The sequence below is a fragment of the Cupressus sempervirens genome, chromosome 3, assembly GCF_028749045.1.
Source record: "Cupressus sempervirens isolate cs-2001-9-10 chromosome 3, ASM2874904v1, whole genome shotgun sequence".
NCBI classification, from domain to species: domain Eukaryota; kingdom Viridiplantae; phylum Streptophyta; class Pinopsida; order Cupressales; family Cupressaceae; genus Cupressus; species Cupressus sempervirens.
Window position 1 is genome coordinate 581,467,749 of NC_143120.1, and position 17,565 is coordinate 581,485,313.

The 17,565-nt window shown below is 36.4% G+C and overlaps 1 protein-coding gene across 3 annotated transcripts in view; it reads right to left on the reverse strand.

Moving 5' to 3' along the window:
• The window catches only part of LOC149567754 (glutathione S-transferase zeta class-like), a 141,747-nt gene that overhangs the window by 112,470 nt on the left and 11,712 nt on the right, over positions 1 to 17,565 (reverse strand). The window lies entirely within an intron of this gene.

The window sequence follows — 17,565 nt, forward strand, 5'->3', positions numbered from 1 at the left end:
CTATTTCTTCTATTATTCTAATATTACCATTATCTATTGTTTTAGGTCTAAATATTTTAATATTTAGTACTATATTTTTTTTTTAAGTTGATGAGATTTATTACAGATGTGAACTATGTATGTCTTTTAATTTTTCTGAATGCAATTCTTACTGATTTCTGTATCTTACTTGCAGGTTGTAATATGAACAAGACAATAGTCTCTCTTAAATAAGGGAAGATATATCTTGTTTCAGATTTGTATTACTTCTTTCTAAATATGGCTATTGTGATCGATCTCTAGATTGCTAGAACAGCTAAACAGCTTTGAAAGAACACTTGAAAGCACTAGAAAGTTTTTGTCATGAAGTGGGAATGCAAGTGAACACTAGCAAAACCAAAGTTATGATCTTCTCGCTAAAGAAGAATAGGGGTATACAGGACGAGTTCCTATTTGAGGGTAACCCTCTTGAGATTGTGGAGGAGTACAAATACTTGGGCATAGATTTTCATAACAAACTCAATTGGGATACATACAGATCAAAAAGAGTTCAAGGGGGCTGGAAAGCATTATATTCTTTACAAAACAGGTGCAAGAACGTAGAAATATGGGATTGGACGACCATAAAAACTCTTTTTGGTTTGCTGGTCACTCTAGTTATTCTATATAGATGTGAACTGTGCAGCGGTAGTATGTCCAAACAGAAATGGAGACTAGTAGAAAGAATTCAAAAACACTTCATCACATGCAATCTTAAAGTCAAGTCCACGATGCCGTATGAGATCTTATTGGCAGAGGTGGGTTCCTTTTCGTTACAAGCCGTCGCATTGGTTCGGATGCTAAGCTATTTAAAGAAAACCCAAGGTCTAAAAACACATCACTGGCCCAAGCTAGTCGTAGAGGAAAAACTTGTCAAATGGAAAAGCACATGGATGAAGCAAAATGACAAATGGATGCGAAAGTGGGATATCAACATCCATACTTGCCGGGATAACATTAAAGAAATAAAGAAGTTTGTCATAGAAAAATTTAGCAATATTTTATGGACAAGGCACATAAGGTAGAAAAAATCTTATCACATTAAAGAATTTAACCCCACTTCTAGTCATGATGAAAAGGCCTATATAAGAGCACCTATTAATTGGAAAGCAAAAATGTTGATGGCACAACTCAGAACTAGTTCACATCGGCTGCGATGTGAAACTAGTACATGGCAAGTTCCAAAGGAAGAGTGGGAAAATAGAATGTGTTTATTCTCTAATATGGGAGCAGTAGAGACGGAGCAGCACTTTATCAAGGATTGCCTAGCATACGGTGACATCAAATTCGGTTACACAGAGATATTGTAGAACAAGGACTTCAACCACTTATTTGAGGAAGATCAAGTGAAGAGAACAGTTGCTCTGATTATCAAACTTTAGAGGAGAGACAAGTTAACCAAAACTTTGCAGCTAGAATAGTCTCGCTCCTGCCTTTCGAGGGGTGATCGTGTGGGTCCCATAGGCTACTTTAGCCTCGTGGACGTCATTAAAATCTATCATATCATATCATATCCTTCTTTACCAGCACTATTGATGACACGAAGGAGCTAGAACTGGGCTAGATCCATCCCTTGTCGAGAAGCTCTTGGATTGTCTTTTCAATCTCATCCTTAAACTTCTTAGGATGATAGCATGGTGTGGTGATGATGGGTTTGGCACTCACCTCCAACTAAATAGTATGCCCAAACCCGCAACACCAAGGTATGCAAGTGGTATGTCAACAAAGACCAAGTGGTGAGGTGCAAGAGCACCACTCCAATGATGTAATGGACTAGGGTGTATTAGGCCTAGGATGTCTTAAGGATCATTGGATCCGTTGGTTGTAATGTAAGGACCTATTTGTAAGGCCACCTGGCACAAGGTAGCCTTATAAACCTTGGGGTCAAGGTTGGTCAAAAGGGTCCACATAGTGTTTATTTCATGATTTCTAGGTGTCCTAGAATGTTTAGGTAGAAATTAGTCAATTTGATTCCCCTTCGAAGTTATATGCAATAAGTTGTCAAATGTTGACAAAATGTAAACAAAGTTGCATAACAACTTTTAGTACAAAAATATCAAAACCTTCCCAATGGCACATATGGATTCAAAAAAGTTGTTGTGAATTTTGGGATAGGTATAAATAAACTTGAGAAGGCCAAACAAAGGCAATGAAGCTTTGTATGCAATAGATGGAGTTTGAGAACAATAAAGCAATGATTTTCCTATGCAATTCTCTGTTCTTTCGTATTGTACAACCATCTTTGGATTAACATGTGTGATCAAGAAGCATGATTGAATAGGACTTTGTCTTAATTTCTCTTGCATTTGGTTTTATCTCTTAACGTGGAGAAATAAGGAAATTATTCAAATTTCATTGTAGGTTGTGCCAAACCCTCCACAAAATAAGGGTTGCACAAAGATGTGGCCCTAACGCGCTTTTCCACCATGGGAATTCAATGGCTCTTCGTGAGAAGCAAGTTAGGCATGTGTACTTTAAGATTCCTAAGCTTCAGAATAGGAGGTTGATGTTTTCTATTTTTCCTGCGAGGCCCTAGCCGAGCATCTCTTATGTGCTTGGGTGTCGATTGATGCAAATTGAGTAGTTGTGAGTGTTTGAGGATTTGGGGGACTCAATCGAGTGGTTGATTTGGTGTTTGAAAGACTAATGAACGGTATCCAAGCATTTGACCAAGTTGGATCAATTCATTTACCGGTAGATGCTTTGGAAAGTAGACCTAATTAGGCCTAGTACATATCTATCAATAGTACTAGTTTGGAAGTTCTCTAAAGGAGTCAAATCCTCGGTCTCCTAAGTTTGATAAAGCTTCCAAATGGGTATCTGAAAGCCCAAGTATTTGTGGGGTTGTGTGAAGAAAATAAACTTAAGGCCAGAAAACTGACTAACCAAACCTAATAGGAATTAGGCATGTCTACTACATCAAATTGAGAAGTTGGTGTTGTGTGCCTTTGTGGTTTGGTCTAATGAATGATGTTGTGGTCATCGGTCTAAATAAACATGTCAAAGTCATTTCTTCAAGTAGAGTTGAATGTTTGAGTCATTTTCCCATTTTGCCTTACCTTTAAGGAACTTGTCCCTAAAGCCAAGTTGGTGTCAAATTTGATCCATGCCTAGATCAGAGGCTTGTGATCTTGGGAGTTGTTCAAGACCCTAGTCGTGTTCTAAAGATCTCATAGAAGAGACTAAGTTCATTTGTGGCCATTGAGGGTGATCATTAGGAGTTGTAAGGACTTGTGAGCCTAAACCATGTCTCTTGCATTGCTCTCTGCATCATGGTGTTTTTCTAGAACAGCCTGAAGTTCTTCATCCTCATGGAAACATTATTGTACATGTATAGGTTTTTCTGAAATGAAGCAATATGCGGCCTAGACTACATCATGTCTGAAAATAGCCTCCATTTATTGTGTTGAAATCTCTCTCGGCCTGTCATTTGACATTCCCACAAGACAACCTTTTTGCCATCAACTTCAAAAGAAAATTCCAGCCTTTTGAAACTCTGTATGTACTCATCGATGGTCTCCATCCATTGAATCCCCGAAATCACTTCCATGTCATCAAGATCTACCATGAAGAAGTCATTTGTCACTATGTGATTTCTACGGTGATGCTTAGCTGCAAAATTAGATGGGTTCATGACATAAAGTCTCCACCTACCACCTTGACGTAAAACCCTTCCAGTGCTTTTGTACACAAAACCCTACAGTTTACTAGATGAATTGATGAAATTGAGTATGGCCCCACCATCAGGCATAACTACGTCCTGTTGTCCTTGAACTGTGACTCGCATCCGGAAAATTGTATACCTCAGAGTCCTTCAATAACTAGATAGGTGAGCATTCTTTAGGAGAGATTAGGAACCATGACATAAAGTTTTTGAAATTCGTTGAAAACTCCTCGGTTGTGTAAATTGCTTGAAGTACCATTCAAGATGTTGTTGGTCAAATCTACTAACAATTTTATGAAAGAATTCTTCGCACAAGCTTCTAATTTAGTGTTTTAGGGTGAGGATCCACTGGTAACATCATTCATGTGTTATTCCTTCTAAATGGAGGATAATAAATTGGAGTGTACCCTCTTTGGTCATTGGGCTAAGGGTGAAATAAGTGTTCAACTTTTGCAACCAAGCATGATAATCTTTCTTGATCCTTAAAAATGTGGAAGCGTCACTTTATTTAATTTATGTCTTAGATCGTTATTGGGATGTCTCCTTGCTTTCTTTGGCGTCATATGTCTTAGAACTTCACAAAATTCCATAAAAGTTTTCTCTAACTTCGAGCTCAAGACTTGGTCAGGATCTAGCATTTTCTATAGTTCTATTTATAGGTTGATCTCTTCCTTCTTCCTCTCTTGGTATATCTTTTCTAGGTAGGTAAGGTGGTTTGCATACCCTAGATGATGACTCATTATTGACGCAAGGGGAATTGATGCACGCCTGACAATCAACCAACCTTGTAGAGATTGCACAACGAAAGCAACACATGAAGAGACAATGCCAGAGAAGAGAGGGAAACAAAACCTTTCATTGATTCCTTTACAAGCAACTGGAAAGCACCTAAAGACCAATCACAATAATCACCTCAATCCTATAGAAGCAACTAGAAAGAACCAAAAGCTAATTGATCGAAAACTCGAAGGTTACATCAAGAAAATCATACCATTCACCTTAGCTCTATACAACCAACTGGAAAGCACTAACAAACATTTGATGAGAACTCATCATAGAATTACATGAATACGTCACCATGGTCGGGTATAAAAGATCGTGACCAAAATATAACCATAACATCATTATAGAACAAAAACCCTTAAGCCTTTGGTAAACATCCTGACTGGTCAACGTACTAAGTCAAACCTAAACCTAATACAAGATAAAACATACATCACATCAAAAGTAATTTCATAGATCATTCAATTTTGAAATCACAAAGGTTCGATTTACAAACAGCATTCCAGTTTTCGTCCTTTCAAAGTGTTACAATTACTAAGGTTTATGAATTATCCAAAATGATAAAATTCCCCTAGTATTAGAAATCATTTTCCATATAAAACTAAACCATCAAGCAAAACCCAAGTTTATTATAACATTCTATTCTCTAAGTTGAATTACAAATTATCAATTTACTTTGTAAATATATATTTTAAATAATAAGGTAATTAATAAAATTTTCAAATAGATATTATTAAAATTTCAACATTACTATTCGATTATTAAAGATAATAATTATTAGATATTAATAAAATAATTTATATTAAATTATTAATAAAAACAATTACTAAATCTATTTAATAAAATAATATTAATTATTATTATTAAAAATATTTAATAATAATTAATATTTAATATATTAAATCATTTATATTAAAAAAAAATTAAATATTAATAAAATTTTAAAAAATTAAAACAAAAAAAAGGAATCTTACCTTCATTCTTTTAAAGCCCGTAGGCTCGTTGCATGCGGCAGCACTGCTGACGTAGCAACTACAGCAGCAGAGTTTGTCGTGCGGCGGGGTTTAAAAGCCCACCAATAGCCCATAGCCGTAGGAGAGGAGAAGGGAAGGGGAGTGGAGGGGGTGGTGGCCCCCACCCACCATTATATATTTTTTTTAAAAGAAACAAAATACATGCCCCCCACATAAGATCGTTTTGTTATTATTTTTTTTTTTTGATAAAATTTCCAACCTAGATCTGATAGGAAAGATAATTACTATCGATAAGATTCTCAAAATAAAATTCTGATTTTTTCCAAACTCTACCCAAATTACAATTTGTTTTCTAAATTGATTCAATTACGAATACACCATTTCTCAATCAAGGGTTTCAATTGATTTAATTCTCAAACGATTTAGCAAAGAAGAACAATAATTATTCAAACGAGGGTTTCAAACAAACAAATCCATTTCTAAAACAATGTTCACACAAGCACAAAGAAGACAGAGAAATACGAAGAGAAATTACTGTGATAGATTCAAGCAACAATCCTACCTCGATCTAATGCTAACCAGATGAACGCTCAAAGATTGTAAGAATTTCTCTTTTCCTCGAAAACCCTTTTATCGAAATTTGCTCTTCCAAACCTGTGTGTGGAGAAATGAGCTCTAATTTCTTAATAAAGAGCTTTCTCTCTTTTAGGTTTTCGGTTTCGCAATCACGCAAAACCTTTTTCATAATTATTTTATTTTATTTTAATTTCATGTGCAACCTTTTTGCATTTTAATTAAAATAAACTCTATTAAATTAATTCCTTCTCTCTTTTATTAAATCACAAGACGTCTTTAATAATATATTTATTAATTTAACTAATAATAATATTTAGAGTTTACTATAAAAATAAAACTTTTAAATAAATTATTGTTAAATTAAATAAATATAATTACGCCAAAATTAGAACTTTAATTAAATCTTTTAAACTTAATTATTTTATTTTATTAATTTCTCAATTAATTAAATATTGATTTTTCTTTATTTTTCATTAAATTAAATCATTTAATTATCTTTTAAATTTGATTTAATTATAACTAAAAATCACAATAGACCCACAAAACTAGATATCCCATTATAACGGACAGAGTACTAAACCAAACTCGAGGGTCAAAATCACGAATTCACGTCACTTGACGAATTTGGAAGGGTAAATAACTCAAATACTTGTCCTACTTTCTAGGACAATTAGCTTAAGATTAGGATTTGGACTCAAGAATTATCTCTCCTCTTTTACCATTGAAATACTGCGATAGGGCCCGCTCATCCTCGCAATTCCGGGAAGTCGATGCCCAGTACCTACAATCTGCATAAAATCCGAGCATGTACATATAAATATAAATCTAAACTAAACAAGCAATGGCGAGGAGTGGTGCATCGGGTAGATTCCGACTAGCGGGTGACTACGACTCCCTACCTCAACCACATCAAAAACATCAAACATAAAGTAAAATATACAAGTACAACATACACATGCAAGTATGGGGTAAGTAACCATAGAAATTGCATATAAATCATTCATCTGACTAATCATCATGAAACAACTAAAATCACTATATGAACATACTTATATCATCATCAAAAGAATAACCATGAACACATGAAATAACTGATTATCAAGTAGCTCATAAAATAAATCAACTAAATATGAAATAACATATAATCAAATCCAGTAACCAAGTACCGCTAATCATAAAACATAATCATAAAACTGGCCTAAAAGAATTTGGCAATGTAATATGAAAAGTAAACTAGGGGTAGGCATTACACAAAGCTTCTCCATCACACCCAATAGCTAAGGTTTCAAAATTAACACTTTTCACTTAAGAAGCTTCACAGTTACACTTTTCACTTATATTGTGAATTTGCATTTCCATACATAATCAACCCTTTTAAACTTTATAATTCCATGAACTTTGATATTTAATACTTGAATTTAGACTTATAACTAATTATTTAGTTAAAACTTAAGTAATGCTTCTCTTTATACTCCAAGTACAAACATTTGTCAAGTATTCAACGAGATGCAATTATGGGCTGACTCAAAGCATCACCAAATGCACTGTCCAAAAAGGTAACTCATCTAATTGACTTACGATAAATAGTAAGTCAACCAAATACAAACCCTAAAATCCAAGTATTAACTCACGAGGGTCGCAATGATGAGCTAACATAACCAATGGGGACATCACAGTCCTCCCTCCCCAAGATTGTTTTTCCTCAAGCAATCACAATCCTAGTTGTAGAAGCTCCTTTGACTACCAAGTGGTATCCTCATCTGGGAAGCCCTACCACTTCACCAAAAACTCTTGACTGACTCATCTACATGGATGTCTCCCCTTGCTATCCAATATAGCCCTGGGAATCAACTCTAACTTTCCCTCATCATGCAATGGGTGTAAAGTATAAGACATGAAAACATGTTTGCCTAACACCTTCTTGAGGCAAGATACATGAAATACATTATGCACTCTGTTGTCCTCTAGTAAATCAATCTCATAAGCTACCTCACCCACACGTCTAATAATACGGAAGGGACTATAGTAGCAATGCTTGAGCTTCTCAACTGCACTCTTCTTGATAGATAGGGTTGCAACATTAGATATACCATATCACCAACCTAGAAATAGCGAGCAACTCTCCGCTGATCAACATACTGCTTCTGCTGATTTTGAGCCTTTTGAATGTTGTCTTTCAAATTCCTCATGACATCGTGACTATCTTACAATAAATCTCCTGCACTGATCACCCTACTGTCACTGAACAACAAATCCATGAAACTCGGAGGATCATACCCCTACATGGCTCTGAAAGGACTCCTCTGAATAGACATATGGTGAGTAGAACTATAAGAACAATCACAAAAATTTATCCACTTCACCTAGGCTCATTGCACCAACACATAATTCTATAGTGTTAGCTATATTTTGAGTCGCCATTGTTTTTGAATGTCCCAAACTTTTCCTAAATTTGCCCATTTAGTTTTTGGAGTTTCCTATCTTTATTTCGTGTTCTCACGGTCACCGAAAACATTGTACAAGGTTTCCCAAAGCTCTCGGTCACACTTTGTCTTTTCTGAACATCTTTGAACCCCTTTGAACCTTGGTTCAAAATAGTTCAAAGTAGTTCAACCAAAGGGATTTTTACTGACCGTTTTTCTTGCAGATAATGCGCGCCAAGACAGCAAAGTGTTCCTTTGAACTACTTCGAACCCCTTTGAAACTTGGTTCAAAGCAGTTCGAAGCCATTCTACAACTAAGGCTCTTTGACAGAAGTTGATTGTGGTTTGCTAAAAGGTCGTCATTTCCCAAGGTAATAATTACCACATCAGGAGGTAATAATTTAAAAGAGTGCCTTAACTCCAAGCATAAGAAAATCGTCATCATGTTTTAAGTGGGAAATCTTTTGCCCGAAAAGAAGATTGGGTGTCAGACAAAGTTAATCATTGTCAATACAACCGCAAGGGGAAATTATTTAATAAGAAGGTCACATTAAAGGATTTCGAACGTGTGAACCTAGCCGCAGTTGATTTGTCATGAAAGCCTCATTATGAGACTATACTTTCGCATTTATGTTCTCTTTTCCCCTTTAAAAAGAACATAGGTTTCCCTTTTGTTTATTCTGCAAAAAAAAAAAAAGATTTGAAGGAGGAGCTACTAAGGGACAAGGAAAAAATGGTCATTTTTCTCAACAAATCGCAAGTGAGAACACAAAAAAACTTTCTTTTTGTTCTATCATCGTCTGTGTACATTTCAAGATAGAATCAGTTTGAGCCTTACTTTCTTTGTTGAAGATGAAATTTGTATTGCATTTCTTTGGGAATGTTTCGAGTTTGGAATGCAAGAAGCCCACCATTTGTGATACCAATTTAGAAGGTGTTAGGGTGGAGAAATTGCAGTCCAATTTCCTTGAACGAGTTGATGAATTGAATGGTTGCATGGAAATTTTGACTAGTGGCCTGATTGAAGCCATGGCTTTCCCTCCTACCCTGTTAAGCCCTGAGTTGCTTCAATTTTGTATTGATCATTATGACATGAGAAGCAAAAGTATCTTAAACAAAGATGGAGAGCTTGTACTATCAATTTCCAGAGAAACCATTGCCTTTGTCTTTCGTCTGCCAGAGTGCACATTTGCTACATTTTCCCCCATCCAGTCCCTAGCTGAATATCGAGAAAGCCCTAGTAAATATCGTAACGTCCTAGCCTGGAAATGGACAAAAACTAACTATGGTGGAGGTTCGAGGTTACCTAAGATTGTCACCAAAGATCATCTGAAACCCCATATTCATGATCTTGTGGTGCTGCTACATTGAGTTAAAGGTTCAGCCGATGTCTTTCTTTTCGAGGAATGGATGTTTCGTTATGTAGAGATTATTTTAGAGGGACAACAATGGATGGATTGGGTTGAAATAATTGCTAGTTCATTAAGAAGCCAGCTAAAACATGCAAAGGAGTCTAGAGAAAGCTTCTATATGGCCTCTTATCTCACATACTGCATTGCTTGTGTTAGTAATATCACTTCTCTCCCGCATGAAGTTTGGAGTGAGGAAATAACAGTCTATCAATATTGCCCTCTACTTCAAAAGGACAAAGTATTGGAAAATTTCAGAAAAGTACATGATGTGTTGATAGAAAGCGTGCATTTGGCTCTAAAAAAGGCACCCATGCCCAGACTATCCTCAAAAGCCCAGAAATTGATTCAAAACTATGGAAGCTATTACATACAGTTCCCTAAATTCACCTATTTGAGAGTAGGGGGGTTTGAAAATGAGCCACTGAAGCTGCCACGTTATGCACTTGACTATTTCGTTTTAGTTGAAGTTTGCAGGCAATTGTTTTCTGTCATTAAAGATAACCTGCCTCAAGAGAATTGGGAGTCAGTATTTCCAATCAAACTCAGTTCTTTGACTTGTAACAATATGATCAACGCCTCAGTCATAGGAAGTAATTTGCTTGGTTTTAGTTTTGGGTCTTATCATGGAAGAAGGGATTTTGATAGTAAAAGATTTGTGGCTCATGTTCTTGGTCTAAAGGGTCAAACGTCTACAATTCCACATTTGGAAGATCTATGGCAAGATTGCAAAGACGAAGAAGAAGTGTTAAAGAGAGATCATTCAAGGCTAACACTTCAACAGATTAATTCCCTCAAGCTGAAATTTCAACTAGAAGGTGTAGTTGAAGATGGTTCAGACATTGTTGAACCAGGCTGGGAAGAGGCTAGCGAATCAAAGCAACTGGAAGTGGATTGGAATCAGGAAAAGGAAGATGACATAAATCTAAGAACTAGATCCATCCTCACCCATACAGACAATTTGTTAAGGAGACAAAGCATGAAAGTAGTCCGTAAACCACCATCTGGAGAATCTCCAAAAACAGTTTCTTTTTCTGACCCACTGATTTCTAACATTCAAGTTTCGTCTCCTATTGCAGGTGATATATCAACTCCTAATAGGCAGAGAAAAACGCAACCTCATATACAGAACACAGCTCCTCAAACTAGATCTAGAACCAAGTCTGAAGCTCTCATGCAGCAAGAAGTTTAGAAAGAGAAGATGATGACCCAAGGACAAGATCTAGGGGATGGTCCCGATTTCTCAATCAATCCTAATGGTGATGTGCAATTCATTGAAGCTCCTAGGGCAGATCAGCCTAAATTCATGACCCCTACCAGGGATACTCAGGCAATCTCTGCTAATCCCATTGTTCCATCTTGGTTATCTAACTCGGGCAGTAAGAAAAGGAATTTGCAGCCAATATCTACACTTGTGAAAGACATTGTAACTAAGTATGCGGCTCGTGGTTCAAAGGTTAAGAAGCTAAAGACTGATGCCCATTTAATTAAAGATCCAGTATCTGGAAAGATAACAACTAAAGTAGCTACATATAAGCAGAAAACTGAATACGGAGAAATTGACAACAAAGGCTTCAAGGTTACTTCAATTGCACTAGGGACCATCAACAAAAGCACAAGTAATCATTTCCTCAAGGTTTCTACTGATCATATGTTAACACAGTCTGAAAAGGATAGTAAGGAGAAGAACTCAAAGCCTTAGTAGTGACCATGGCCGCGTACATAGATTCACTGATGAATCTCGGGGCTCTCCCAGTGGTTCAAACCCCACAATCCTTTGACCTTAATTCTACAAACAGTCAACAATTGGTTAAACATATGCAAAAAGGGAAATTGCTTTCGGATGCAATGCAAGATTGGATAAATTCCATTACCAAAGAGGGCAATAAATTCATCCTAGATTTCACTACTGTGTATGCTGAAGGGTAAACACTCTTGGGTGAAATTCAAATTCTTACTCTAGGGTGGGAAGCCGACCGATGCCGATGTTAGGCCGTTGTGTTCCAAATTTCCGAAGTTGAAAAGTATGGGGTGCCCAAATTTTTGGGTGAGAATCCTATGAAAACAATAGATTCCTATATATTGTTCATCTTGAAGAATAACATGGGATGGAAAGAATCAATCTACAGGGAAGCTATTAGAGAAATGCAATCTATTGAAAATAAGATTGTCGGGATGCATGAAGAACTTCTTAAAGATATGAACGTAGTAAATCCTACAGGAATTCTATAGTTCGATGATGGCAATATGGATTCTGAAACACCAACAAAAAGCTTCAATGACACGATTGCAAAGATTAAAGACAATGAAACGCTTACCGCTAGTGATTTCACCACACTAGCAAATATAGAATCTATGCTATATTTAAATAGGAACCTCATGCCGCGGCAAAGTCTTAAGATCAAGAAATTCAAGTGGCAAAAAGACACCTGTAGATCCAAACTGCTAAGTCTAAAGAACCCTCATTCTCATGCGATGCAGGAATTTACAAACACTTTCAGTGGTTGGAAACTGGTGAGACAAACTATGGGCGAAGAAGGAAAGACCAACGACGAAGTCTAATGGAAAAAGTTACTTTCTGTTGGTTCTTTTTGAAACTGTTTTTATTTTATCGTAATTGTTTCAACCGAAAAGTTGGGCTTTAATCGAGGCCTTTTCGGATTTGTAAAAGAACTATAAATGCTGCACCATTGAACTGGTTAGGAGTTAGAATTAGAAAAGCTAGAGAATACTCTGATAAAATAGGTTCTTTTTGAATAGCAATAGACAAATAGTATATACATTTGCTCTTTTGAATGACTGTGTGCAGAAAGAAGTTTCTAAATATATATTATCACATCTTTTGATCGTGCTTTGAAACATGGTGTTTGAAGCAATTCAATCATTGTTACTTTGCAGACATGTGATTTAGTGTATGAACATCTATTGCTGTTTTTCCTGCAATTTATACCAATTGATTTTCTTGAATGATTGTTCTGAAGTTACTGTAGTGTTTAATTTCTTTTGAATAAGTGATCTTTAGTGGAAAGACTATGGGCTTTTCATCCTTTGTTGCATGAATGAATTATCACCTCACTACCTAGGAGTATGTGAGAGTACCTTATGCACTTTCTGGTAAAAGTGTGAAATTGGTCTTTGAATTCACTGATAAATCTCATAAAGGAAGCTATACCTATAAATACAGAGAGAAAACAAATAACATGAAGTTTTCTCAATTGTTGTGAACATTGTAGTATTTTTCATCCTTGGGTATAGAGTGAATTATCATTGTGTAATCAGAAAGACAATCTGTTCGCTAACATATAGATAGCCTTCCACCTATTTATTAACAATCTTCGTTCGGCCATTAGTTTGGGGGTGGTAACTAGTGCTCGAAATTGACTCCGTCCCACATAATTTAAACAACTCTTGCCAAAATGACTCATGAAATGGCTATTACCGTCACTCATAATACTTTGGGGTAAATCATGCAACCTAAAAATCTCCCAAAAGAGTCGGTAATATCCTACACTCTATTACCCACTCAACCACATCATGATCAATGAGATGTTGCATATGTCTAAATAAAATCACCTTCGAGATGTTGTCCCTAATGGCCTTAAGGATATGAGTCTTACAGTCAATTACAAATCTCATTACCATTTTCTTAAGGCTGAGATAAATATCCTCAATAGTGTGTAACCAGCTCATCCCAATAACTACCTCAATACCTCCCATATCAACAACATAAAAATCTGCCTTAAACTCACAATATTGAGCTTCATGGGAAGCTCAGAAATCATCCTATTACACTTACGAGTGTAACCATCAGCCACCTTAACAATACCCTCAAACTCCTCAGTCTAAAAGCCTATCCTAGATATCAACCAAGAATCAATTAAATTATGAGTGACACATGTGTCTAGTAAAGTGATAACTCATTGCCCTGCCAAAAGACCTTGTAACCTGAAAGATCCTTCCTTCCTCATGCTAGAGAGGTATACTACTTTGAGGTTGGAATCATCAACAACCTCTTCACTATTAATAGCTCATTCTCTTGTTCATTTTTACCTAGCTGTTCCAAAAAATCAGAATTATGTTCATCATCATAAAACCACTTCGTAATCCAATTTTTACTCCAAAGCTTCAAAGAACGATCATGCTTTTCATTATAAGGTCCCTCGCGATAGAAGCAAAGCCTTTGCCTTCTTAGATCATTAAGTTTTTCTTGATCTAAAAAGGCTGCTATAGGTCTTTTAGAATCTGAATTTTTCAACCATCTTTGGGACTGCTTTTCTTTCATAAGAGGAAGTAGATGGTTTAGAAGAAAATTTTCTTCGTGGACTAGATATTTTCAAATTCCTTTCTTTCTACGTGGCTTCTGACAAGGTGGGTGGATCAAGAGACTTAACCAAACTTCTAAGAGGCTAAACTAAACCCTCTATAAAGAGCATCGCACACCTCATCTCTGAAATGTCATAAATCATTACTAATAAACACTGAAACTCACTGATAAAGGTCTCAAGACCTCCACTCTGCCTCAACTATGCTAACTCACGGAAATAGGACTTAGGGACCTTCCCATCAAATCTCTCTACCACTCTATCCAGAAACTCTTGGTAGGATGTAATATAATCATGATGCAATAAAACCAACCCATGATACTACCAATCACAGACTATACCATCCAAATGCAACACAGTAAATCATATAGCATCCTCCTCAATCATAAGACATAATGAAAGATATGTGCCAAGCTTGTGAACCCAAGCTCTAGCTGTAACCTTCCCACTTCCATCGAAGTGAGTCAAAGACATCTTGTTGGATGCTTGCTTCAAATCATTATGTTTAGGCCTCTGTCTCATATCAGGTCTAGGTCTACCTCTATAATGCTCTCTCTTCTAACTCAAAAACCTATCAAAGTTCAAATTTTGTTTCAGTACCTGTGGTAATGCATCCCACTCTGCAAAATGAGCTACCACATCATTAGAAAAAGGTGTTGTCTCAGTCTTAGTACTAACCATGTTTGACTTAGGCCTCAAGAAAGTAGGATGCAAAGGCCTATCACGTGTACCTATAGGATCCTCTCTGTCATCAATTGACTGAAATAATCCTCATACCCTTATCTCTATTGTGACCTCTAGGTAATGAGATGCATTGGAATGTGTCAGAGAGTTGTTGTAGTACATCAGCAACCTAGTGTTGGCCAGCTGCCAACTGATGTTATCCGTCTGCAATATCCCTGAACATATCCATAGCCTCTCTATCTATATCATTATGGGAACTACCAGCATCTCTGTCACCCACAGTGTCAAACTGTATTTCCTGCTCGCCTTTACCTGATGGCAAAGTTCTCCCATCGAATATAATGAACCCGTGGTATAAATCTTTGTGCCATAAATGAACCCGTGGTATAAATCTTTGTGCCATAAATGAACCCAGCTCCTTGTTGGATGGCAGGGAATCGCTCTAATACCACTGTAATGAACCCTGCTGGCTCCTTTCAAACTATGTTAAAGAATTGTTGTGTTGTGTTTTCTAAAATTTTGTATTTTTTGTGCTTTTTTGGAATATATGTTTCTTTGTACTTTTTCTAAATTTGTAAGTAAACAACAATGCATAGAAAGTAAATGGAAATCCACTCCTCTTTTAATTTATTATGCAAATATTGAAAATGACAGATATATACAGTGCACAACTTTGAAACTAATATGCAAGAACCTCGTAATGTAAATGAGCAATGCTACATGCCAGTTGATGTAGAATGAACATGAAATTGATGCCTAACTGAGACGCTGACCCTCCATCATCCAAACACAACCCTGGGATTGACATGGCAGCCTATGCGAACAAATGCTGCTGCTATTGAGTGCAGCCCCTTTCTCAGTCCTCGCGCTGGCTTGAGGCAATGCGGCTGCCAAGTATTGATGTCGTTGACCTCTATGGCTCTGAATATTAGACATTTCTACCGAGCAATTAATGTCAGACTCCTATGCAAACCGCTTCAATTCTACAGTTCTCAAACACAGCAGTATGAGGCACAATTCATTGGAATGAGAACTGACCAACTCAAAGTGCTTTGGCAACAAAGAATTACCGATTCCTTCTAGCTTCAGAATAACTCACCAAACCCTCATCACAGAAATTATCAAAGCTCAAGAATGAATCAAACTCTTTCAAGGAGTTGTATTTATAACATTTTAGTTCAAGCTTCTTCCATCACACCCAACGGCTGAGGCTTTGAATTCACACTTTTAATTCACACTTTTCACGTACATTGTGAATTTGCATTTGGATACATATTCAATCCTTTTTAATTTGAATACTCCATGTAGTTTTATATTTAATACTTGACTTTAGGCTTATAACTAATTAATTAAGTAAAACTTAATTAATTACTTCTCTTTATACCCCAAGAACAAGAATTTGTCAAGTATTCAACCTGCTGCAATTATGGCCTGACCCAAAGCATCACCAGATGCACTGCCCAAAAGGTAACTCGCCCAACTGACTTACTATAAATAGTAAGTCAACCAATCAGAGACCCTTGAATCCAAGCGTTAGCTCGCGAGGGTCACAATGATGAGCTAACATAATCATATTCCAAAAACCTGCTAAATTGGGGACATTACATAGCAATTCCAGTATTTACCATCTCACAAAAGAAGACAAGGATGTAACCACCTCTGCAATGTCTTATGTTGTCTGATAATTATTTTGATATCTCTTGGATCTCTACCCATTATTAAATTCACTCTTTCCCTCATTTTGACTCTTTCAATTAAAATTTTGTACAAGTTTGCTCCATGCCTCTCAAGTCAAGGGACGGCATACCTTGTCCATAGCAGCAGATTGATATCATTTTATTTCATCCCAGCCTTCTTCCTTTTCTCAACTAAGACTTCATATAAATAGGCACGCTAAGAATTTTAATAACAATAATCATATATCTAGCTATAGCACTTTCAATTGTTTTCTTATCTGCCTGAGGGACTACATCATAAATGTCCATAGTGTATTTCAAGGATTTTTCAATACAAATAGCATTTACCATGGCCCTGAAGCTAAGCAATTGATAGTTCAGGTCATCTTCCAGAATTTCTTTTTCTGTCCTTTACATTTTTCTTCCTTCCAGACCTTGTCTACAATCTAGACAACTTCACAAGAGTCTCAGTTTCCTCAACATTCTCCACCCATGCCTTCTTCATCTAGGGACTAATAACAAATTGTTGTTTCTTTAATTCCTCATTTGTGCAGTTGCTGCTGCTTTCTAAAACAAATTTCCTTCCGGTTTTCTGCTTTGGTCTGGCAACCTTTCCTTTAATATCTTCCCTTAGGGATACTGGAAGAGCCAATCACATAAGAGACATAAAAGATACAGATCTTGTCCTCTTGAATACCTCAAAAGCTCTCGGCATAACTAAGTCAGTAAACATTTTTTCCATCCTTTAAGCATGAGTTTTATTGATTTTACCTTCTCTGATAATTGTTTCAATTTCCTCCACTGTACCAAAACTGGGCTCATTAAGGTCCTTAGGAAGATTAATTATTTCAGCAATCTTTGACACTGCCAATTCTCTGGATGCTTCATAAGGTAGCTCCGGAATAGATCCTACCCTGGGCTCCATTATTTCAATATAACAGTTGTCTCTTCCAACAAGAAAAGTGAAAACATCTCTTTCAGACTTCTGTACAAGTTTATTCCTTATTTTACTATAATTACAGTTCTGTTGATAATA